Here is a 25672-nt window from a genome sequence, read left to right as displayed (position 1 = left end):
CAGATACATAGACCAATGGAATAGAATTGAGAATCCGACATAAATCCATCCACATATGAGCAGCTGATATTTGACAAGGGCCCAAAGTCAGTTACATGGGGAAAAGACAGTCTTTTTAACAAACGGTGCTGGCGTAACTGGATATCCATCTGCAAAAAAATGAAACAAGACCCGTACCTCACACCACGCACAAAAACAAACTCAAAATGGGTCAAAGACCTAAATATAAAATCTAAAGCGATAAAGATCATGGAAGAAAAAACAGGGACAACACTAGGAGCCCTAATACTTGGCATAAACAGTATATAAAATATTACTAACAATTCACAAACAACAGAAAAGAAACTAGATAAAAATCAAACACTTAAATGCTCATCCAAAGACTTCACCAAAAGAGTAAAAAGACAACCTACAGACTGGGAAAAAAATTTTTGCTACGAAAACTCTAATCAGTGTCTTTTCTCTAAAATCTACAAGATACTGCAAAACTTCAACAAAGAAAAGACAAATAACCCAACTAAAAAATAGGCAAAGGATATAAACAGACACTTCACCAAAGAAGACATTCAGGGGGCTAACAGATACGTGAGGAAAAGCTCACGATCATTAGCCATTAGAGAAATGCTAGTCAAAACTACTATGATATACCATCTTATCCGAACAAGGCTAGCATTAATCCAAAAAACACAAAATAATAAATGTTGGAGAGGTGTGGAGAGACTGGAACACTTACACACTGCTGATGGGAATGTAAAATGGTATACCACTTTGGAAATGGATTTGGTGCTTTCTTAAAAAGCTAGAAATAGAACTAACCCATGTTCATTGCAGCACTGTTTACAATAGCAAAAAGATGGTAACAACCTATCTGCCCATTGATGGATGAATGGATAAACAAGTTGTGGTATATTCACACAATGGAATGCTATTCAATGACAAAGAACATGGATGAATCTGTGAAACACCTCATAACATGGCTGAATCTGGAAGGTATTATGCTGAGTGAAATTTGACAGTGGCAAAAAGACAAATATTGATGAGACCACTATTATAAGAACTCAAGAAAAGGTTTAAACATAGAAGAAAACATTCTTTGATGGTTACAAGGGTGGGGGGGGTGGATAGGGAGACAGGTATTCACCAACTAGATAGTAAACAAGAATTATTTTAGGTGAAGGGAAGGACAACACACAATACAGGGCAAGTCAGCACATCTGAAGTAAACCAAAAGCTAAGAAGTTTCCTGAATACAACCAAACACTTTGAAGGACAGAGTAGTGGGGGCAGGAGTCTGGGGACTATGGTTTCAGGGGACATCTAGGTCAACTGGCATAACAAAGTTTATTAAGAAAACATTCTACATCCCACTTTGGTGAGTGGTGTCTGGGGTCTTAAAAGCTAGCAAGTAGCCATCTAAGATGGATCAATTGGTCCCAAACTACCTGGAGCAAAGGAGAATGAAGAATACCAAAGATACAAGGAAAATATGAGCCCAAGAGACAAAAAGGGCCACATAAACCAGAGTCTCCATCAGCCTGAGACCAGAAGATGGTGCCCGGCTATCACCAATAACTGCCCTGACAGGGAACACAACAGAGAGTGCCTGCTGGAGCAGGAGAAAAGTGGGGTGCAAACCTCAAATTCTAGTAAAAAGACCAGGCTTAATGATCTGACTGAGACGGGAGGGACCCCAGAAGACATGGTCCCTGAACTCTCTGTTAGCCCAAAACTGAAACCATTCCCAAAGTCAACTCTTCAGACAAAGATTAGACTGGACTATAAGACATAAAATGATACTGGTGAGGGGCGTGCTTCTTAGCTCAAGTTGACACATGAGACTAAGTGGGCAGCTCCCGTCTGGAGGCGAGATGAGAAGGCAGAGGGGTGCAGGAGCTGGTTGAACGGACACAGCAATACAGGGTGGAGAGGATGAGCATTCTGTCATATTACAGAAACAGCAGCTAGGGTCACTTAACAATGTGTGTATAAGCTTTTGTATGAGAAACTGACTTGAACTGTAAGCTTTCACTTAAAGCACAATAAAAAAAGAAGAGAAAAGAAAGTCCTCCTCGAAGCTTCATTAATGGAGTTGCCTCCCTGCTATTGAGTGGGGTATTTCCCTTCCAAAGTCTCTTGGTGGTGCAAACAGTTAATGTGCTCAGCTGCTAACCTAAAGGTTGGAGTTTCTAATCAACCCAAATGCACCTGATGACGTACTTCTGAAAAAACAGTGATTGAAAACCCTGTGGAGCACAAGTCTTCTCTGATACACATGGGTTTGCAGGAGCCAGAGTTGACTTGATGGTACTGGTACCGGCATATCTTTAACTTTAGTGGACACTGACAAAATTGTTCACTAAGTCATTGTACCAACTTATACTCTCAACAGCAGTGTATGAGTTCCGGTTGCTCCACATCTTCACCAACACTCAGTGTTGTTGACCTTTATAACTTTAGTCATTTTGGTGGGTGTGTGTGATGGCGGATATACCTTTTATGGTTATATCTGTTTTGGTGGAGCACAGATTTTTTTTCCCCCTCCAAGTGGATAGGGCTCCATGATATTAAGACACAGGTTTTAGCAAAACTCACCAGTTGACCAGTGACTGGGCACTTTGTACAAACCATCCTGGCTAAGAACACAAGTAGAAAACTCAAGGATTTCCCAGGCTGAGCTCTCAGCAACTTGCAAATAAAGGACCTTAGGAAGTTGGCTTATGGGAAATCCATGTGAGTGTATGGGCTCCAAGACCAATAAGCATGGGTGCACCCAGGCAGAGTTGACACCCTACTCCTCTATGGCTCTCCTCCTGGCCTTCCACCCCATCCCAGCCATTCCTGCTGTTTTGTTGTTCTGATGCTGTCAATTATCCAAGATTTCTGTCATAGCTAACATACCTAGGCATCTCTCTTGGCCCCAGTTTCTTCAGTTGGAAAGAGAGGCTGTTGGGGAGATTGGATGAGATGGTGCATGCAAGCCCTGGGCATGATACCTGGCATAGAATAGGTGCTCAGCTATAGGGCTGAGACTAGGGTGAGGTGAGTGAGGTACCTGGGGTGCAAATCTTAAGGAATTGGTTACTCTCACTTGCGTGACCCTGCATGTGAGTGCCTCCTTAAATTTTGTGCTTTTGACATCTCAATTTCCTCACCCTAATCCCAGACCTTCTCAGCCATGAGGATGATGGTTGTCTGCCTCACTGCTCACCCAATTCCTGCACAATTTACTCTAGTGGGTGCTTTACGGATTACTCTTTATGGAACTTCAGGGGATTCTAAAACCAATTTGCTGGATTTTTTTTTTTTTTAAATACACAGAGATCACAGTAAGGGGCTTACCTTTGGAGTTGAAAAAAGCCCAGAGTTGTACACATCACTAGCAAAAAACGTCCCATTGACCTAAATGTAGTCACATGGACAGACTAGCTGCAAGGGGGCCTGGGAAATGTAGTCTTTAGCTGGGCAGCCATGCGCCTACCTACAACTCTCTTCCTATGTAGGAAAAAAAATGTAGGAAGGCGAGGCTATTCTCTGGTGGATAAGTAGCTGCCTGACAACAAATTTCTGTATCAGATGGCTGTGGTGGGGCCTAAGTCAGACAATGCAAACAAAGTGCAAAGCCCAGTACCTAACACACTATTTGCACTCAGGAAATGAGAGCTATTGTTTAATCATTTCAAAGGAATTCTTTTAGGAGGAGTGTTATAATTATGTAACTGGGGTGCACATTTTCTTGGTCCTTTGGTGGGGCAGGGTAGTATGGAAAAAATAAAAGGTGCCCAGCTATAAATATTTGACTCAAGAAGTGTATAGCTCAGAAGGCAAAAGTCCTTGTAGGCTGTGATGTCTGCTCCAGGTACAGCTCAGGTGTTGGCTTGGAGGAAGTGCAGACCCTCTAGAGGTGTTCCTCAGAAGGGGATATAAGAATTTTGCAATGGCAGCGCTGGTGATGTGTGTCAGGCAATCTTTAAATTTGTCCCCGAGTCCCTGGCAAGTTCTGTTTGCCGCTTCCAGGAAGTGAGTTTACAGGATGGTGAGGAAGGAAGCCACAGGACTTGGGGTGCTCATGAGAAAGGCTGCATGATGTGGCGGGTGTCTCACCACTGGGCAAATCACTGTTTGGGTTTCGTTTTTGCCTGTTTAAAAAGTGGGGACCAAAAGGATCCTTACCCTAGGGGATTGTGTTGAGGCTAAAGCAGGATAATGGGCGTGCTGTAAACTATGAAGGGCTCTACAGATGTGAGGAATTAGGGTAATTAAATAAAAGTGGGGGAAATCCATCACCGGCAGTCAGGTGCGCCCCCAGTATCCGCTCGGGCTCATGTGGTGGGTGGGTGGAGCCCTCGTACCTGTCGGAGAGAAATGCTTTAGCACTCTGGGCTGCCCTGGGAGCGGCAGCAGAGCTGTCAGTCTGCTGTCAGTCTGCAGCAGAAGTACCTTTCTGGGAGCCGTTCCTTTTGTGTCACCAACTTGGCACAGCTCAAACCTCAGCTTCAAGAGTTATTTCCTTTGGGTTTCACAAGTCCTCTGTTACCCGGAGAAGACAGAGTGAGCTCCGCATTTCTTTCCACCTCGAAGCTTCTGAGGCTGCCCTTGTTTCCCTGCTAAAGACGTATTTGTGTGTCTACACCCCTCAATTTTCCCCTGTAACTTTCATTACAGTTAATTGACATCACAAGTCTAAGGCAGGCAGCAAGATAAAGGAGTGGGTGCCAATACGCCTGGCCGGGTGCGAGGAGAGTGACAGGCTTCTGGAGAGGGGCACCAGTGGGGGTCCCAGGCCTTGCTTAGGAGTCTCTGCAGTTGTTGTTGCTGTTGTTAGGTGCCCCTGAGGCTGTTCTGACTCATAGTGACGCCTTGTGACAGAGCAGAACTGCCCCATAGGGATTCCTAGTCTGTAGAGGGGGCTGAAAAGAGCGTTCTGGGAAGAGCCACAGTTCAGGAGCCATATGTGAGTTTAGGGCTGGAGACGCCTTCATTCCTATACATAGACATATGTATATACACACATATACAGTAGTTCCTGGAGCCCTGGCGGTGCAGTGGCTTAGAGTTCAGCTGTTAACCAAAAGGTTAGCAGTTCAAATCCATTAACCGCTCCTCGGAAACCCTATGGGGCAGTTCTACTCTATCCTATAGGGTCGCTATGAGTTGGAATTGACTCAACAGCAACGGATTTGTTTGTTTTTATAGTAGTTCCTAGGTGGTGCAAGCGGTGAAGCTGCTAACTGAAAGGTTGGTGATTCAAGTCTACCCAGAAATGCCTTGAAAGAAAGACCTGGCGATCTCTTTCTGAAAATAAGAAAAGTTGTTGTGCATACGTGCATGTGTGTCTGATACATGTTCTGTATTCAATCTCCATGCAACATGTGGTGAAAACTCAGAAATTAACCCAAGAAGGAAGATTTCTCCGACCTTTCTATTCCTCTATTTCTCTAGCAATTTGCCAGCACAGAAAGCACAGCCGAAGGCTGTGAGCACTTTCGTGTTAACAATGTCGGTCCCTGTCACACTAGATTCATCAAGGAATCAGCTTAATTAAGCCTGAGTGTTAACAGGCCTCCTGTTTTTAACGTGAGCCACTGCTACTATAAAGGTTCTCTCTCTAACCACATAATCCTATTTTAACATTAAGCTGTTGGCCAGGAAGCCTTCCTGCATTAGGCAGATTATCAAGTAAGTCATGTCCCATTTAGCAAAAGAAAGGTGGTTGTTGGGGAGTGAAAAGTAAGCACAGCCTTCTTTTCTTTTTGGTCCGTTTTTCCAAATTTCTTCACACATTTACTTATTTAACATTTATTTTAAGGAATATTGCGTTCTGGATCCTGAATTAGATGATAGACATATTACCTCATTTTATCCTTGCTCTGTTGTTGGTGGTGGTTGCTCGACCTGATCCTGACTCGAGTCGACTCCATGTGTGTCAGAGAACTGTATTCCATAAGGTTTTCAATGGCTGATTTTTCGGGAACTAGATTGCCATGCCTTTCTTCTGAGGTGCCTCTGGGTAGACTTGAACTGACAACCTTTCAGTTAGCAGCCGAGCAGGTTAACTGTCACACCATCCAGGGCTCCTTATCCTTGCAAATTCACCTATAAAGTAGCAATTATCTCCATTTTTCAGATGAGTAAACTGAGGTCCAGGGAAGACAAATAGTAACTCACTTGAAGTTGCACAGCTTGTAAGAGGCAGAGCTTCTCTGCTCTTTTCACTGTAACAGTTCTTCTACCGGATCAGGATAAAACAATGCAAATCTCAGCTCCACCGTTTACTATCTGTACGACTTTGTGAAAGTGTCTTAGCATCTCTAAACCTCAATTTCCTCGTCTTCTGATAAAGTTGTAAATACGTAGCTGAGGGAATCCTTTTGAAAATTAAATTAGATTGCAGGTGTGAAATACCCAGCTGCTGTTGAGTCCAGTCGATTGAGACTCATGGTGGCCCCATGTGTGAAGAGCAGAACTGCACTCCCTAGGGTTTTCAAGGCTGTGACTTTTTGGAAGCATATTGCCAGGCCTTTTTTCAGAGTCGGTGGGATTATACCACCAATCTCTTGGTTAGTATTTGCACGCTTAACCATTTTCGCCACCCAGAGATTCCATAGATGTATACAGATTAAAAAAAAAACTAAAACAAAAGCCTTTCCCAGATTCCCTTGCAGCCAGGAATCTGCATATGGTCTGAATTCTGCTCAGCAGGTGCACCACTGCAAATCTTTAAAGTGAGTGTGAGTGATAGGAATTGGTAGCTCTGCACGGGAAGCTCAGATGTGCTGACTAGTGGGGTGTAGGTATCTGGGTTTGGAGGTGGTACGGTGGAGTTTGTAGGGTCCATCGCTCAATATCATAGGTGCTGATCGGCGGGCCACACAGATAGTGGGCTTGACAATACAAAGGTCTTATGGTATGAGTTGGCATTTCTTCTAGAAAAGTAGTGCCTTGGTTGTAATAATTTTTGTAGCATCCAAATCTGATTCTCCAAGAGGTTCTGGGAGTGTTTTAATCCTTCTTAGTACATTCCTTTCTGCTTAAACTGGCTGGAGTAGATTCTGTTTTCCATAACTAATATTCAAAGACTCATATAATATTATCTGGGAATACGGAAATGTCAACCTTGAGTGTTGTTTAAATTGTCTGTTGGCATATGGCAGTGTCTGAACTAATATATTTAAAAATATATAGTATGTTTCTAGGCTGCACAACGAAGCCAAGGAACACAGAATTGATAGGGAACAGTGATCATTTCAGAATGTCCTCTTGTTTTTTCATTTTATGTATTATTTTATTTATCTGTAGTCATTTCAAACAGTACTGATACACAGGAGAGGTTGACTGCAAAGGTAACAGATTTTTTTTTTTAATTATTATTTTTTATTATTATTGTATTTTACAGGAAGGTTTACAGGACAAATTCGCTTCTCGTTAAACAGTTAGTACACATATTGTTTTGTGACGTTGGTTACCAACCCCACAATGTGTCAACACTCTCCCCTTTTCGACCTTGGGTTCCTATTACCAGCTTTCCTGTCCCCTCCTGCTTTCTAGTCCTTGCCCCTTGGCTGGCGTGCCTTTTAGTCTTGTTTTGTTTTATGGGCATGTCTAATTTTTGGCTGAAGGGCGAACCTCAGGAGTGACTTCAGTACTGAGCTAAAAGTCTGTCCAGGGGCCATACTCTCAGAGCTTCTCCAGTCTCTGTCAGGCCAGTAAGTCTGGTCTTTTTGTGAGTTAGAATATTGTTCTACATTTTTCTCCAGCTCTGTTGGGGACCCTCTATTATGATCCCTGTCAGAGCAATCAGTGGTGGTAGTTGGGCACCATCTGGCTGTGCTGGGCTCAGGCTGGTGGAGGCTGTGGTACTTGTGGTCCGTTAGTCGTTTGGACTGATCTTTCCCTTGTCTCTTTGGTTTTCTTCATTCTCCCTTGCTCCAGACAGATGAGAGCAGTGGAGTATCTTAGATGGCTGCTGACAAGCTTCTAAGACCCCAGACACTACTCACCAAAGTAGAATGTAGAACATTTACTTTATAACCTATGTTATGCCAGTTGTACTAGATGATCCCTGAGACCACGGTCCCCGCAGCCCTCAGTTCAGTAATTCGGTCCCTCAGGGAGTTTGGATGTGGCTATGGAGCTTCCGTGACCTTGCCTTGGACAAGTTGTGCTGGCTTCCCCATTATTATAATACAGATATTTCAAAAATTAAAAACCAAGTTATAATTCTGCAAAACAGTGAAGGAAATTTCCATGTCCCCAAACAGCAAATATAACAATGGTTAAGAATTGGTATTCTTCTAATTGCTGGTTTTAAATAGAAAATCAAAATATGACATTTGGACGAGATGGACAAGATGGAATTCAGCATGGGAAAGGGATAGTGCAGTACATCTCACAGTAAGCTAAAGTAGAGCAAAAGAATGGGTTATATACTCAAATTATACCAGATCCCAGCTCTGCTCCTCCTGGCTAGTTAAGGACAGGAATATCTGTGTCATCTCATTTACCGTGTGGTGAGAATGAAATGAGACAACAGAAGTGAATGGGTCCAACACACAATAAATATGCAACTCATGATGGAGCCCTTTTCTTCTTCCCCTCACGTTGTTGTTGTCATTAGGTGCCGTCGAGTCAGTTCTGACTCATAGCAACCCCATGCACAACAGAACGAAACACTGCCTGGTCCTGCACCATCATTTCAATCATTGTTATGCTTGAGCTCATTGTTGCAGCTACTGTGTCAATGCACCTCATTGAGGGTCTTCCTCTTTTCTGCTGACCCTGCACTTTGCCAAGCATGATATCCTTTGCCAAGGACTGATCCCTCCTGACAGCATGTCCGAAGTATGTAAGACACAGTCTCGCCATCCTTGCTTCTAAGGGGCATTCTGGTTGTACTTCTTCCGAGACAGATTTGTTCATTCTTTTGGCAGTCCGTGGTATATTCAATATTCTTCTCCAACACCACCATTCAAAAGCGTCAATTCTTCTTCGGTCTTCCTTATTCATTGTCCATATGATGCAATTGAAAATACCATGGCTTGGGTCAGGTGCACCTTAGTCTTCAGGGTGACATCTTTGCTCTTCAACACTTTAAAGAGGTCCTTTGCGGCAGATTTGCCCAATGCAATGCTTCTTTTGATTTCTTGACTGCTGCTTCCATGGCTGTTGATTGTGGATCTAAGTAAAACGAAATCCTTGACAACTTCGATCTTTTCTCCGTTTATTGTGATGTTGCTCACTGGAAGTGTAACAGAAGCAGTTGCTACATTCCTGAGCTATTGTTTATCAATTGAATTTGAAATATCAAGTCATTCTTTACGTATGTCAGAGAGACTTAGAAGGATCCCTTATACATCTTTTTGTAGAAGAAAGCTCCTTTTGTGATGCGATCAACCTTCCATGTAACTTATCAGTTTTCTAAGTTTAGATTTTTGCCCAATTTTGTATAAGGACAGGGTACCCTTCTCCCACTAGGTCCAAGATAACATTGGCCCTGAGAAGCGTCCACTTGCCAGTTAGTCACTGTAAATGGGCTTGGAAAGATCAAAGTCTGAAGATGAGGAAGCCAGGCTCATAAAATGAGAGCTAAACCCAACGTCTACTCCTTGTTGGCCCGTTTATATAAACCTCCTTTACTTATGTGGGGATCTCTGAGCTTCATTTAAAAGCCTTTCAGGGTGTTGTCCTGCATCTCTGAAACTCATGTACACTGTCTCCCACTCCACCCATTCCATCTTCTGCTGTTCATGGTCCTGTATTTATACCTCAACGCCAAATGGTCATCTCCACCACTCTTAACTTTGTGATCATTTTTCAACATTCTGACCTGCCACTCTCTTCAGGCTTGATGCCACCATCGCCTTCTGGCTCTAAGCAGTAGACTGGAGTCACACCAGGCTCATTCTGCTTTGTTTCTTAGGGTGTGCTGGAGAGGGGCATTGGATACCTTCTCTACAGTACTGTATTGTAGAGACCGTTAGCTTTCCTTCAATCTTCTTTCTCCCTTCTGTGGTCATGTGTGTACATATGTTACAGACTACATTTGCGAGCCTCCCTTGCAGCTAGATGTGGCTATGTGACTAAGTTCTTGTCCTTAAGATGTAGGTATTTTTTTCTGGGAAATAAACCTAGAAAGAAGGGCATGCCTTTCTCCCCTCCACCCCTTTCTCCTTTTACTGGCTGGAGCTGAAGATTTTTAGTTTCTTGTTGCTAACAGTTGAACCTCACTTAATTGGTAAATGGGAACTCCAGTATAGCATGGAGTGAAAAACCGTAAGACCAGGAGTCTGGGGGTGGGCTTTTATCTACCATCTATTAATCATCTTGAGAATCATAGCACCTGCCTAGCCCTCTGCTTTCTTACCTACAAAAGGGACAAAAAAAGAGTCTTATTCTGTCTTTAGTCACAGAGCTTTTTGAGAATGCTCATTAAAGCTGTGGACCATCTCCTTAGAAAAATGCAAATACAAAACACACAGAAATGCAAAGTTTTCCAGACAATATCAGGAGATTCCTAGAGGCTCTTGGAGCCAGTCAATGAACTTCTTAGTGGTCTAAGTACACAGGGTTAAGAAGCATAATTCCAGAAGACCTCTTGCAGCTTTAGGAATAGATAAACATTTTCATTTTTTTTGTTTCAGATTATTGTTTTAAAATCTAATCCCTAGTCCCCCAACAGTGTACGTTTCTGGATATGAACAGAGATATATTGTTGTTGTTGTTAGTTGCTGTTGACTCTGTTGAGTAGATTCCAACTAAAGGTGACCCCATGAGCGCAGAGTAGAACTGCTTCATAGGGTTTTCAAGGCTGTGACTTTTTGGAAGCAGATCACTACCCTGTCTTCCTAGATGCCTCTGGGTGGATTCAAACTGCCAATCTTTTGGCTAGTAGTTGAGTATGTAACCATTTGTGCCACCCGGTGACTCCTATGTATAGACATATACACCGATGCATATGCACACAGCTATATATACATGTATACATTATATATATACATTTAAAACTATGTGAAAACCACATATACACATTTGGCAATAAAAATATAATCTACATTAATATATATTAAAAACTAGATAGGTAATGTGAAAACCACATATACACATTTGGCAATAAAAATATAATCTACATAAATATATATTAAAAACTAGGTAGGTAAACAGATAAAACAGATAAGTATACAATAAACAAGGAGCCCTGGTGGCATAGTGGTTAAGCACTCTGCTGCTAACCAGATGGCTGTGGTTCGAATCTACCAGCCACTCCATGAGAGAAAGATGTGGCAGTCTTCTTCCATAAAGATTTACAGCCTTGGAAATCCTCTGGGGCAGTTCTACTCTGCCCTACATGGTCATCCAGGAGTCAGAATCGACCTGATGACAATGGGTTTGGTTTTGGTATATGATAAACAGAAGACCTGTGTCTGTGTGCCTGGAATATGTCCTTATCTCTGTGCTAATCCCAATCCTTAACCCTTCAGGTGGACTCCTACTTGGCACCCTGTCTGGACAACTGAGCCAGGAGGCCACAGAGTGGATGGATTGCACATGCTGGATGACCTCTTGGACAAATCCCCTCTTGAAGTCTGGGGTGCATGGAGGAAGGAGGGACAGGTACTTAGCACTGCTAGGTCTGTACTATGGTTCTTCCTTAGATCAACAGAGGAAATCTCCGTCACTCTCCCTACACGGCATTTTTAACAGTACCGCCATTGAATTAAGGGAATACCGAAGGGAAATAAAGAGAAGGGGAAAAAAAGAGAGAAGGCTCAAAGGAAGAAGACTTAGATGATCACACCTTACCACTTAGAGGTTGCCTAGATTTTGCAAAACTCTATTTTCATCGTTTAGCGTACTGTTTTTGCATTGGAAACAACAGACATCTAGAAAAAAATAAAAGCTGAGTAAGATGTTTGGCTGTATTCTTAGACCCAAGTTCTCCACGGGTTAGGTTAGCTATAAATTAACCCGTTTGCAAAATGTATAAATAAATGAATTGCTTTGTTCTGAGCTATCTCCAGTGGGGCTCTGGCTGCTTGTTATGAAGCCTGGTGGCTGATCCACTGCCCAGTGCTTTTATAAATACTAATGAGTGACATATTGAGAAAAATTGTACCTACAAAAGCAAAGTCTTCTTCCATGCAAATCAGGCCCCAATTCCCCAAAGATAAGGATCTTTTTGATGGAACACATGCAAAATCTCCAGCTCTTAATTCTTTCATTAGTATTCCAGGCAGACGACTGCCAAAGAACAGAGAAAACTGTCTGAATTGCCGTGTCTGAAACCTAATATTGATTTGTTTAATAGTGTCAGGAAGTCAAAATTCACAAATCTCCTGCCGATTGTTTATGAGGCTGTTAGCAGAGAATTGGTTGCCCCTGCTTAATTAATAACTCATTACTGAAATTTGATTATATGCTTGAATGCTTTAAATGGGTTCTAACACAGCATCTGCAAAGTGGCGCAGCGACAAGGTAAGGGGTTCTGAAGGCTTCCCTTTTTAGGCTGTCACCATTAGAATTTCCCAGCAGTCTTAGGACACAGGTCCTTTTTGACTCTCCTCCAAGGGTCAGCCTCCTGGTGTTAATATGTTGGTTTAAAAGATGTCTCGGGGTCGCACGGGCTGGATAGATGTCGGTTCTGAAGTTTGGGGTGGAGACATTTCTAGAAAAAACACTGGACGTGAACATAATTTATTGGGCATTGGTCAGAAGAGACAGATGTGGCGCTGTCGGTGGACGCACACGTGCTTAAAGTTGAACTCTTAGGGGGCCGATTAGCTGGTGAAGATTGAAACACTTTACCCCTTAAGTGTTGTTTCAAAAAACAGAAATTCGGCTGTGGCAAGTTGCCAGGTGTGGACAGACTGGTAGAGGGCATGATCAGAGCCCCAGCGTTACCCCACTGTATACTCCTGGGTGAGCAGGGAGGCGCCGCCTGGCTTTGCCTAGCTCCAGGGACAGAAAGGAAAATATGCACCTGGGTTAGGCTAAAGTAAGAGCGTAAGGGTGTACCTGATATAGGTCTCCATATTAAAATAGTTTAACACCTTTGAGTGAGTGAGAGGCAACCCTCTGAAGGGCTGGGCTGGGCCATGTTTGGAAGGGCAGCTCTTCACAGATTTGTGACGTAGGCATTGCCCCTCATAACCCCTTAACTTCTGCAGCCTCTTCCCTCCACCCCTGCCCCCCGCATTGCTCCCATCTATAAGGCATCTTGCCTTTACCAGGGGTTGGCTCTGCCCCCCAGGGTTTCTTAAGCCCCATCTCTTTTTGTTTTAGATGCAACCAGACTGCCCTGATCAGAAAAAGAAAGGCAGAAGGCTGGCTGCTGTGGCAGGGGAGGGAGGAGAGGAAGGGTAGGGGAGATGAATATACTTCCCTCAGAGCATTTTCCCTCAGTGGTTGATGGGGTAGGGTTCCCAGGCTAGCCCATAAAAATTACTTAACTCACAGTGGATTAAGACTTACGACTTAATGGCAATATAGGGTACTGTGAACACTGATGATATAATTGGAGTGTTTGTTGAACACTATCGGAGTTATGTTATAGGCAAAATAAGACTGTGTGGGCTAGCCTGGGAGCTACCTGCCACCAAAACACCATGATATTGTTTTTGAAAATGCTTCCTCCAGAAAAAAATGAAAGAGCACACTATAAATTCCAGACAGCTGAGTCACAGATGAACCTTTAGAGGATACCCATCGTAATGTCGGGGCTGTTTACCAGACACATAGAGACCTATGAAAGCCAGTGTTGGGTCAGTCACTGGGGATGTGTTCCTGGAGGCCACGTCCGGTGGTGAGGGCCTTCAAGGAGCTTGCAGTCTGACTGCACATAACTACAGAGCAGATGGCGGCAGCACCCACTAAGGCATCAAATGGAGAGGCAGAATATGGCTGTAAGGTTTCAGGGAAGGTCACTGCCAGCTGGTAGGGTCAGGGAAGGCTTCTGGGAAGAGGTGGAACTAGCATGTGGCCTTGAAGGGTGGGTCAAATTTCACTGGGGGTTGCGTTCCAGGCAGACACAGGAGTGGGCTGGTCAAAGGTAGGTTCCAGGGACAGCTAGTGGCCAGGCCGGCTGGGAAGGAGGGTAATATGAGCGGCCCGTCTCCTGCCTGTGATCTTAATTGAACCAGTCAAGCTTTCAAAAATGAACAGTTGATCATTTGATTAAGAAGGGCCTTTGACTCTTTCAAGACCCACGGAGACTGATTTTTATCTCAGTGGATCAGAACGGTTTGCAGAGAGGAATGCCGACCAGATTCGGGAGGGAGGTTTCCTGGCCCCTCCTGGGAGCCTGGCTGCGCTACTCTTTCTGGATGGATCGTCCCTCAGCAGGGTGGGTGCTCAGAGCTGGGGCCAGAGATTGCCTGGCCACCCAGATCAGGGTGGCTGGGTCCCACGGCAAAGCTTACTCCCCCCAGTGACTTTATCCAGCCCTGTTTCAGAAGTAAAACCTGGCTTCTCCCGACAGCCTCCATGAGAAATGCTCCAAATGGCTTCAACTTGGCTTAACCAGCTCCAGGGCAAGGGATATTCATCCACTGTCCGCCATGAAGCTGATTTGTCAAAGTGCTATTAAGGATTTTCAGTTATACAAAAACGAAAAAAAAAAAAAAAAAGGAGTCAACTTTTTTTTAAACTCTAATTTATTATGCTTGATTACGCAGCTGGAATGCGAAGGTAGCTGCTGTTTGTAGTTAAATAACTCCTCACAATTTCTTAAAGAAATGATCTTCAAAGCTTTAACGGGTCAGTGGCTCAAGTACAAAGGAAAGATTGATTTTCATCCTCCCACCCTTTGTTCCCAGAGTTTAAAACAGACACGTTTGGGTAAATTAGTTTGTCTGTGTTATTAATGGAAGAAGTTATTAAACTCCCATAAATATACTGCTGTATCTGGCTTAAAATGCCAAATTTGTTTTCAGGGGGGAAAAAAAAAGTAAGAAAGACAATGTTGAAAAGCCCAGAAGGTTCTGTTGGTTTTTGCGATTTCATTTCTGGAGGTGAGTTAGAATCAGTGAACTGGAGGCTGGGCTTGGTTCCGGATATCCCCCCAAGTGGTCGGATAAATGTCCCAAAGAAGGAGATCTCAGCATATCCTTTTTTTTTTGTTGTTGTTTTAATGAAAAACATTCAGAGGCTGGATCATAGTAGAGGTGGGGGGTGGTGTGAGTGGGAAGGGGGCAGGAAAGATATTTTTTCCACTGCAAATGGGGCATTAAAGGGTTATCCAGGTTTTAAACCTGAGGGGCTGGTGAACATTCGATGATTGAGGGTGGAAATTTTTTTTTTTCTGCTCAAGGGGGCTTTTTGGAACAGGGGTTCAGAGAGGACTCACTCGAGTGAAGGAGGCAGCCCTAGATAGCCCCCAACTCAGCTTCAGGGGCAGAGCATCAGGGGGACGCGGCTGCAGGACATACCTGTGGGTGACTGTATCCAAACAGCTAGAAGTTTGAGGCTCTGGTGTGCTTAGGTGGGTGATTCCCCAACGGGACTCTGCACTTTACAGTTTACAAAGCCTTAAGTTCAGTATCTCCTCTGACCCTCACTGTGACCCTGGGAGGTACCTGAACAAGGCTTGTTATCCTGATTTGCCAGATGGGAAAGTCAAGTGCAAAGCAATTTTTCCCCCAGAGTAGAAAAGTCAAGTGGAGAAAAAGTATTTGGAAAGTAAGGAAAAGCATAAAGAAGAGAACCCAAATCACCTCCAGATGACTTTTAACATTTTCTGTTTTTTCCTTTTGGACTTTTCTCAGTGACCACACACACACACACACACACACACACACACACACACACACACTCTTACTGAGTGCCTAGTGTGCCAGCCAGACACTATGGTAAGGGCTTCTTCTATACTAATTCTTTTACTACTCAAAGCAACTGCCTCAGGCAGTGATTACCCTCCTTTCACAGACAAGTAAACTGAGGCCCAGAGAGGTTTTTGACTTGCCCTAGGTCACACAGATACTGGGGTAGGCACTAAGGCTTCCACCCATCTGGCCTGGCTCCAGCCCCTGCAGGCTCCCCACTCTGCATGTGCCCTCTGTGTATATTCATGGACCCATTCCATGCGTGAAATCACAGTATCTGCACTATTGCATCTTCTTGTTTGTTTCTTTGCTTGTTTTCCATTAAGTATTGCCTCATGGCCATTTGTGGTATCATTAGAGTTCTTCCTAAAATGATGTTTGGTGTCTGCATGGCAGTCCAGTGGGAGGCTAATGGGGCAGTGCTGGCTGGAGTTGCCTGCCCATTGTGGGTCCCACAAGCCAAGACTGGACCCCGGGTCCTCTGGCACAGAGTTCAGCACCCTTCCCACAATGCACATCCCATAGACAAACCCTGGCAGAGATAGACACAAAACAAACAAAGAGGACTTGTGAAGACAAAAGCCACCAGAATGTGGTGTTGATTCAGGGATGGCCTTGGGATCTGCAAGGGCTGCTGAGTCAGGATGCACACTCCTGTCATAAGACCATTTTTCCTGTTGCCCAGTGTTCATATCTTAAACCCCATATGAGGAAGTCGTTTTTCAGTTAGACTAGGAAAATCTGTGTGTTAGCTAAGAAGCCAATATGCTTCTTTCCTTTCCTCCTTCAGAACTGACCATTTCTCTCTTTTCATTTTTGCCACTAGGAAGCTCAGGGTTAAATCTGAAGCTAAACTAAAACAACTATGTGGTCCCTTATGCCTTGTGCGTTCTTCATCTACTCTCCTTGGTCTTGATGGTCTACTTTCATGTAAATTTTCTTCGGTTCTGTTTACGTTTCGATGTTGCCATGACATGTGTTATCGGGTTTCCTTAGACAGTGACCTCCCTTATGCAGCCAACCTTCTCTGCTCAGGCTGGCAGCTCACGCTGGAGGAAGCTAAAAACGATAATCTACAGCACTCAATTTTGTGCCCAGTGTCACTGTTTATAAGGGCCATGAACAGCCACAATCTTAATTAATCATCCACCCAAACATCCTGGGAGGAAGAAATTATCGTGATCAGCCTATTTTAAAGCTAAAGAAATTGAGGCTCAGAATAATCAAGATTGTGCACAAGCCTTCTTCACTCAACAGGAAAAAAAAAAAAAAAACCCATTGCCATGGAGTAGAATCTCATTCATAGCGACTCTATAGGACAGAGTAGAACTGCCCCATCGGGTTTCCAAGGAGCGCCTGGTGGATTTGAACTGCCAGTCTTTTGTTTAGCAGCCGTAGCTCTTAACCACTACACCACCAGGGTTTCCAGCATTCCTCTGAAATGCACTACAAAGCCTCAGTGCAGAAACAGGAAGCCTCTCCCTTTCCCTCTGCCAGTCTTGCTCCTCAATTATGGGTCGGATTTTCCCATAATGCACTATGCACACTACTGGCGGCACCTGAACTGAAGGGAGTTATTACACTGAGGAACGTTTTTATATTTTGAATGTTATATTGGTTTTAATAAATTATGGTGAGTGAAGCTGGTTTTACATTTATAATAGTAATGTAATATGTTCAAAAAGTTTATTTCTGAGTAAATATTACAAGGGGTGTTGTTGTTGTTGTGTGCCATTGAGTTGAATCGACTCACAGCGACCCTATAGGGCAGAGTAGAACTGCCCCGTAAGGCGTCTTAGGCTGTAATCTTTATGGGAACAGATTGCCAGGTCTTTCTCCCACAGAGCGGCTGGTGGTTCAACCTGCCGACATTTTGGTTAGCAGATGAGCACTTAATCATACCATCAAAATGGCTGCTTCCTGCTTTTGATCATTCTTCCTGCCACCCCTAGCCTCATTCTCAGCTCACTGCCAACTTATAACCACATTTGCGGGTAAGGATGAAGAACCTAGTCCCACAGAGAGGATGCCAGATGACCAAAATGTTCTCTAGATCCAAAGGAATGAATCCCTAATGTAACAAGTTCAGGTAGGCGGTGAGAAAGATTCCTTTGAAGTCTGACAGGCAATCCACTCTTTAAATCAAATTTCCAAGGGAAGTACCAGGTCAAGTGGTGTCAGGGAGCTCAGGTAAGCTTTCCTTTTACCACCATGGCAAGCCATTTAATCTCTCTGCAACTTCATTTGTTCATCTGTAAAATGGGCAATGATCCCTATCTGGTTAGGTTAAAGTTGAGGTTACTTCCCCCAGGGTGGCCCAGGCTTGCCTCACCAAAAGTTATGATGTTCCACTTCTTCTTCTTTTTACCAGGCCCAGCCACACCAAAATCATTTGTCTTTGGGTGGCAGGTGGGTTCCTCCGTGAGGCAGGAGTTCCCAGGTTCACTCTGAGCCCATGGGTGAGTTATTGTCTGGACCTCAGTTTACTCATCTCTAGGTTGAAAGGAGTTGGACTACATCAGATCTGGTAAATGGGTAGTAGGTTCATGGAGTGCTGTGGTTTGAAGAATTCTGAGGCCACATCTAGGCCCCAGGAGAGTGTGAGACCGGTGAGTAACCTGTAGTGTTTATAGATGATGGCATGATTGTTGACATGACAGGACCCTCTGGGCCACTGAGGTCATGAGGCCTACATCCATGGCCTCTAATTCTAATTGTTTCCCACTTTGCCCAAAAGGCAGATCCTAGAGAAAACCTGCCTACCTGTCTTCCTTCCGTCCTTTGGTCCTTTTTCCCAGCCCTGTCTTCCTTCCATCCTTTGGTCCCTTTTCCCAGCCCTATCTCCATGGCGATGATATGACCCGCATCTCTTAGGAAATCTGTTGGCTCATGGGGGGAACCATAGAATTTGTCATCCATCCTGACAGTCTTCTGAAAATAAAAGGGGCACTCCCGATAACTCCCCTGGGACGACAACTGTAACCTGGGACTCTCCCAGGCATCAGCGTCACTTAAAACAGTGGTTCCCAAGCTTTAACACGCCTCTGGTTCGTTGGAGAAGATACCTGCGCCCTAATTCAGAGAGTTTGATCCAGTGGGTCTGGAGTTTGGCCTGAGAGTTTGCGTTCTAATAAGTTCGGGAGGCAGGGGGAAGCAATGCTGCAGGCCCAGAGACCACACTTCTGAGAAGCCCTGACTTGAAAATGAAGGACTTAACAGTTCATGGAGCCCTTTCACATCATTTTCTCATGGATTCTTATATAAGCCCTAAGAGGCATGGCAAGTTGTTATTACTAGTTCCATGCTAAGCTGAAGAAACCAAGGCTCAGAGAATTTATATGACGAGCCTCAGGACACCCAGCTACAAGGAGAGAAGTCCTTGTTCAAGTTCAGGTTCATCAACTCCCTGGCTCTAGTTGTCTCATCAGGCCCAGCAGCCTCTCAGCTCAGGAGGGTGTGGAGAGCTGAGCTGGTCCCTCTCACTCATAGCAACGCTTCATTCTCAGCAAGTGCTTCTGGCCCAGGTTAAAACTGACTTTTCGCTTTACAGAAACCACCTCAAGCCAGCCTAGAGAGCAGGAATTTGGTGGAAGAAATTACTCTAGCAATGCTTTTGTCTATATTTATATCTAATTAATATTTTAATGATTTAATCATTTTATAGTCATTTTGATGTGTAAGTAGTCAGGGGTTCCTTACAGAACATCGGTGCAAGATATTTTCTAACTTATACATCCCTGAGATACAGTTCCTTTATTTCTAACACATCAGTCTATTCTCAACTTCCATCCTTTGAATCTTCATGTATATTTTCAGGTATGTAGTAGAGGACTGCCTGTATTATTTCATCTCCCATGACTCGGTTTTCTCATCTACAAAGTGGGGCAGGCAATAGGGCCTTTATAATAAGATAGATGTGAGAATTAAATGAGTGAATATATGTCATCCTAATTAGAAGGGTGTTTGGCAAATACTCAGTGTCCATGAATGTCAGCTATTACATTTTTATCTCTGCTGCACCTCCCTCTTTTTCTACCCTTTAGCGCCTGTCATCATTTTCATACCTTTCCACTAGGAGCTTTTTCTAAGCCTGGACCCGATCTCCTTCCTTACTGCATTCCCTCAAAGACTTGCTTGCACACAGGAAGTGATTAATGCCTGCCTAATACATGCAGAGTACAAAATGCTTAGGACTCCCAGGAACTCATCTTTATACAGCAAAACCATGAAACCTAAACCATGAGTGATGGGACATTTCACTGAGGCCCTGTAGAGGTTTCTGGAATAACCCAGCTTGGCTACCACTCAACCTCTAGCATCTCCCTTCTGGCTGTAGAGAATGTGTCATGGAATCTATCATGGTTCCCACCAGGAGGCCTTATGAGATTGCCAGTGTGAGTTCCACCCTGGGCTTGGGAAGGCCTGGAATCCATGGGTCCAATGGGAAAACTGGAAATGAGTTGGGCGAGTCTCCTTCAGCCCTGCTGGCTGCTGATGGACTGGGGAGGGGTGAATACTTTCCTCTGGATGCCTGGTTAAGGAAAGAAAGAAAACGAAAGTAAGAATTTCAGTGGATATGGGAGGTTTTGTGGTTTGGTTCAAAAGCAGAACCAAAAGTGGGAACTAATCTCATGTCCCGTGACCACAGATTTTGAATTCTTTAAAATGAAAATTCTCATTTGTCAGTTGCTTAGTGAGCAAAGAGGTCTGGTAGAGGAGAAGGCAGCCTGGTCTCTATCTGGGTGGGGCTTCACATGTGATCTGCCTTCCCTTGGCTCCCCTTTTTTACCACACACACACACACACACACAAAAGCGAACAAATCACAGCATCTTTCCCCGAGGTTTGTGCTCATCTTCCGCCTCAGTCTCTTCCTTGTCAGGGGCTTGTGGTGGGAGATGCCTTGTTGGATCTCACCAGGTGGATAGATTTTGGAGTCTGCAGATGAAGTTCTTACATACTCCTAAAGAAAACCAGTCAATTAAAGAAGGAGATGGGGTAACATGAGTACATCTTAGACAACGAAAAAAAAAAAAACAAACTTTGGCTTAAGAAGTATGTTTTAGTTAATGCTTGCTGTGAAACCAAACCAAAAACCAAACCTGTTGCCACGGAGTTGATTCTGACTCATAGTGACCTTATAGGACAAAGTAGAACTGCTCCATGGGGTTTCCAAGGCTGCCGCATCCTTCTCCTGTTGAGTGGCTGGTGGGTTTGAACTGCCGACCTCTTAGTTAGCAGCCAAGTGCTTAACTACTGTGCCACCAGGGCTCCTTTGCTGTGAAACAAATCACCCCAAAACACAGTGGCTTAAACAACAGCCATTTAGTTATGATTCCATGGATTGGCAAATTCGGTTGGGCTCAGCTGGGCAGTTCTTGATATGTTTCCTCACGCATCTATGGTCAGCTACAGGTCAATGAAGTGGCTGTGCTTCTGGTAATTGGCCAGCTATTAGCTGGGCAGTGGGGACAACTGGGTCATTTATCTCATGTCCTGCAGCAGGCTTGTCTGGGCTTGTTCAGGTGGTGGCAAGATTCCGAGAGGGAGAGGGAAAAGCATGCCATGTCTCTTGAGGCCTAGGCTCAGAATTGGTACAATGTCACTTCTGAGCATTATTGGCTAAAGCAAGTCACGAGGCCAGCCTAGATTCACAAGGACAGTCTGCGAAACATATTCCACCTCTTGAGGGAAGGAGTTGGGAACAGAGGCACATTGCAAAGGCATGGGTATGGAGAGGGGTGGAAAATTGGCCCCATTTTGTAAACTCCCACAGGCTGTGAGGGCTGACCCAGCCAGAGCTGTTAGAGGAGTGAGGCAGGTAAGGAAACGCATGCTAAGGATGCGCATTGCTGAGGATTTGGAGAGCCAGGCTCTCCACTTCGCTTCCTGGCTGTCTGTTGGGAGCAGTGACAGCTTGCAGCAGGCTGAGGTGTAGGTCTGTGTGTGGGGAATTGTGAATGGGGTAAGATTTGCCTCCACACTAGCCATGCAGCCTTAGGGGACTTTCTGAATCCCTTTTAGCCTTAGTTTTCCGATCTGTAAAATGGGAGGACATGTTCTTCCTACCTCATGGGCTTGATGTGAAGATGAAGAGGCAATGGGCTTGGCATATGGTAGGCCCTGGAAAAACAGCCACTACGATGATTAATACATAATATCAATCAAGTAGTTAGTAATAGCAGATTTGACTAAGGATAATGAATAATAATGAATAATCAGAATTCGTCCCCAGAAAATGAGCCTGGAATTTCCTACCTAGGAGCGCAGAGCAGCAGCCCAGGTTTACATCAGTAGAGGCTGCTGTCTCCATGATGCAATCTCTGATTGAGCCAGGAGAACCAACCACTACCCGCTTAAGGCCTCTATGGCCTCAGACATCTCCCAGGGGGCTATAGGGTGCTGGCGCTCTTTGTTCACTAACAGAAATCCCAGCGAGTGGCCACTGATGACTGGGCCTGACTCTGGCCCTACACAAAAAGCCAGGGTGCAGGAGAGGAGGCCAGGCAGACTCTTGACAGGCTCAGGAAAATGTCTCTGGTTTAGTCCTTGAACTCCCATATGCTGGTGCCTCTGGACAGGCAAAAAGGACAAAGACCAGAGGATCATCTAGAGTTCCAGATGAGTACTATCCAACAGGACTTTCAGTGATCTTGGAGAGGATCTAGATGTGCACTGTTGGGTCTGGTCGCCACTAGCCACACGTGGCTATCGAGCACTTGAAATGTGGCTAGTGCAGCCAAGAACTGATTCTTTCATACTTGTTAATTATTTGAATAACTGCATGTGGCTACTGTGCTAGCGCACTTCTAGACAGTTGAACCTCTGAAGAAAAGGGAACTTGGGGCATGCTGAATCCTTCAGTGGACCTGACTAGATCAGGGACATTGGCTCCGGCTGGGTGGGAGCCAGATGACGGCCTGGGCGTGGGGCAGCTGAGCAGCAGGGCCTTGGCAGAGACTTCAGGGTTCTTGCCCGATTTCTTCCTCCCTACTTCTGGTGAGAGGATCCATAGTCTGGTATACTTAGCCTCTCTGCCCTGCTCTGGTTGGCACTACTGCTGGTAGCTACCAGAAAGGTCCATGGCTCTGCTCACCACCTTGTCCTTTCTGGTTGCAAGGAAAAACAGACCTCATCTGTCCAGTCAAGGGCAAGGGAAGGGACCTCACAGGAGGGGAAAAGAGTCCTTCCCATTTGGACGGTTACTTTTAAACAAAAGGGACCATGTGGTCCCATAAGACTTGGGGGGACAGTAAGACAGCACACAAACACATATACCCTCCACATACACTCACAAACACACCCTCCACACACACACTCACACACTGTCCACACACACACACACACTCACACACCCTCCACATACACACACACACTCACAAACACACCCTCCACACACACACACTCACACAGCCTCCACATACAGACACTCACAAATACCTTCCACACACACTCACAAACACACCCTCCACACACACTCGTGCACTGTCCACACACACACACTCACAAACACACCCTCCACACACACATGCACAAACACATCCTCTACACACACACACACACACACACACACAGAGTTTGTGAAGGCGGCTACTTCTGGTGAGTTGGGACAAGATGCCTTGGTCAGAAAGAACTATGGGAGTTTTGCTTCCACTTTAATTGGGTTCAAAAAGATGACAAACCAAATCTGCCTCAGGGTTTGCTTCTGAAACTCACATTGGAATTTATTTATTCCAGGCCCTTCCCCAAGTCTCCACAGAATGCTGCTTCAGGAGCTGATGGTGGTTTTTTGCCTGGAGATTTTTTTCCCCTCTTTTTCCAATTGCCTTTCAACTCCAGCAGCAATAAAAGACCCACAAACCCATCACGGTCTTTGTGTGAAAACTGAATGAGAAAGGCCACTCTCTGCTCACCTCTCCAGTCTCTCAATCCCCAGATAATTCTGGAAGTTGGGGCTTTACTGCAGGCAAATGTGCCAGTGTCCTTTAAAGGATAGATGCTTTCTGGATCCCTGGATTAATTGACGGCCGGTGGATACAAGTGGCTCCTGGCTGGGCTTTCTGCAGTGGCGTGGGTGAGATTAGTTTTCTGCTATCGCCGTAATTTACAAGGCTCACGTAACCATGTAACTACTTGGTGATTACATGGAAAATATCGTAGAAATACATAGTAATTACAAGTTCATGCCAATTACTTGGCATATGCATTCGAAGTTCCCGAGTAGTTCAAAGATTAATTATCCTGTGACTGGCAGTATTTAAATCATTTTTTCTCATATATGAATACACTGAGGCTGACTTCAAGGCTGGCGAGGATCGGTGATGTGATGAGTATGATCTGAAAAGAAAAAATGAAATTCGACAGGCATGGATTATTCAAAGCCTGCATGTGGGAGCTGGGCAGCCCGGACACTTTGATGCAAATCGTTGGGGAAAGAGGAGGGAGATGGCGTGGAGAGAAAGGTGCTGAACAAAGTAAGGATTTCCTGCTGGCGACTTGAAATTTAAACAAATAATCATTTAAATGGCAGCCCAGCATTACGTTCTGAGTTGTGCGCATTCATGTCAACATCTGGTACCAACATTTTGACAATTCTATTAAAATGCCCCAGCATTCCCTATCTAACACCTGTTAGCTCTAATTTTCTTTCCTGAGAAGCACACCATTAGACAGGATAGATTCCAAATCATTTATCACTTTTAAAGTGCTTCCATATGTGTGTTGGGCCCAGCCTGGCCCTAGGCAAACGTTTTCTGAATGCATTAAAATTCAGGGCTTTTTTTTTTTTTTTAAGTGTAGACACCAATGTTTCATTGAATTCATGTCTGGTAATTATTAGCTTAAATTATGGCTCACACATGACTTGACAAAGTGGACCATGAATTAAAACACACACACGCACATGCACGCACGCACACACGGCTCTTGCCTAGATGTACCCAACTCGTACACCGCACGTTATTGAGATGTCAGTCAGTAATCATTAGGCAAACACTCTTCATGGAGGCGACTGCTAAGAGGCCCAGGAGTCCCTAGAGACCATCTAAAAATGTCAAAAATGTTACAGTATAAATGAATGACACCAACAAGAGAACATGTGCTAGAGATGCAAGCAATTAGTTAAAATATTACAAGTTTCAACCTCTGAACAAAACAGGCAACAAAATTTCCTCTTGACAAAAGGCTTCAGATAAGATCAAGTCGAATCCGAGGCAATACCATCTCTCTGAGTTGGAGCTACCCCAAAGCAGGCTGGGAGGGAGGGATGGTCTGGGGAGATCCAAGAGGATACCAGAACGGCCATTGACTGTGGGATATCCGGTCCAGCCTTGCCTGGGAATGACCGGCTAGACTGCTGAGCTCCTGACGTGGAGAAGTGGAGTCTGCAACGAAGGAGGATGTCTTGTGTCCCATGAATTGCTGACAAGGCTGGCTGGCTGCTCCTTCCTGGGGCTTCTGAATAAAATGCAGAAGGTAGAATGAACTCTTATTTTTTGTTTTCAAGGGAAAGGATATGCCTGCAAAAGATGGTGAGAGTGGGATATTATATGGGTAAAAACGCTTTCATTGCTTTCACAGAAGATTTAAAGAATGAACTACTGTATATTGTATAGTGCATACTCTCTCTCTATGTGTATATATACACACACATGCACTCTCTCTCTCTATGTGTATATATACACACACGTGCACACACACATACATATACGCATACAGAAAAGATGTTATAAGCAAAAAAAACCCCACATTTTGTACACATTTACACATGACCTGTCTATATAACATGTATATAAGTGTGTATAGATAAATACCCACAATATATACAGAAAATGTTTAAAGCAAAAACCTCATTATATATA

Source organism: Loxodonta africana, chromosome 16 (assembly GCF_030014295.1).
Source record: "Loxodonta africana isolate mLoxAfr1 chromosome 16, mLoxAfr1.hap2, whole genome shotgun sequence".
NCBI classification, from domain to species: Eukaryota; Metazoa; Chordata; class Mammalia; order Proboscidea; family Elephantidae; genus Loxodonta; species Loxodonta africana.
This window is presented reverse-complemented; position numbering follows the sequence as displayed.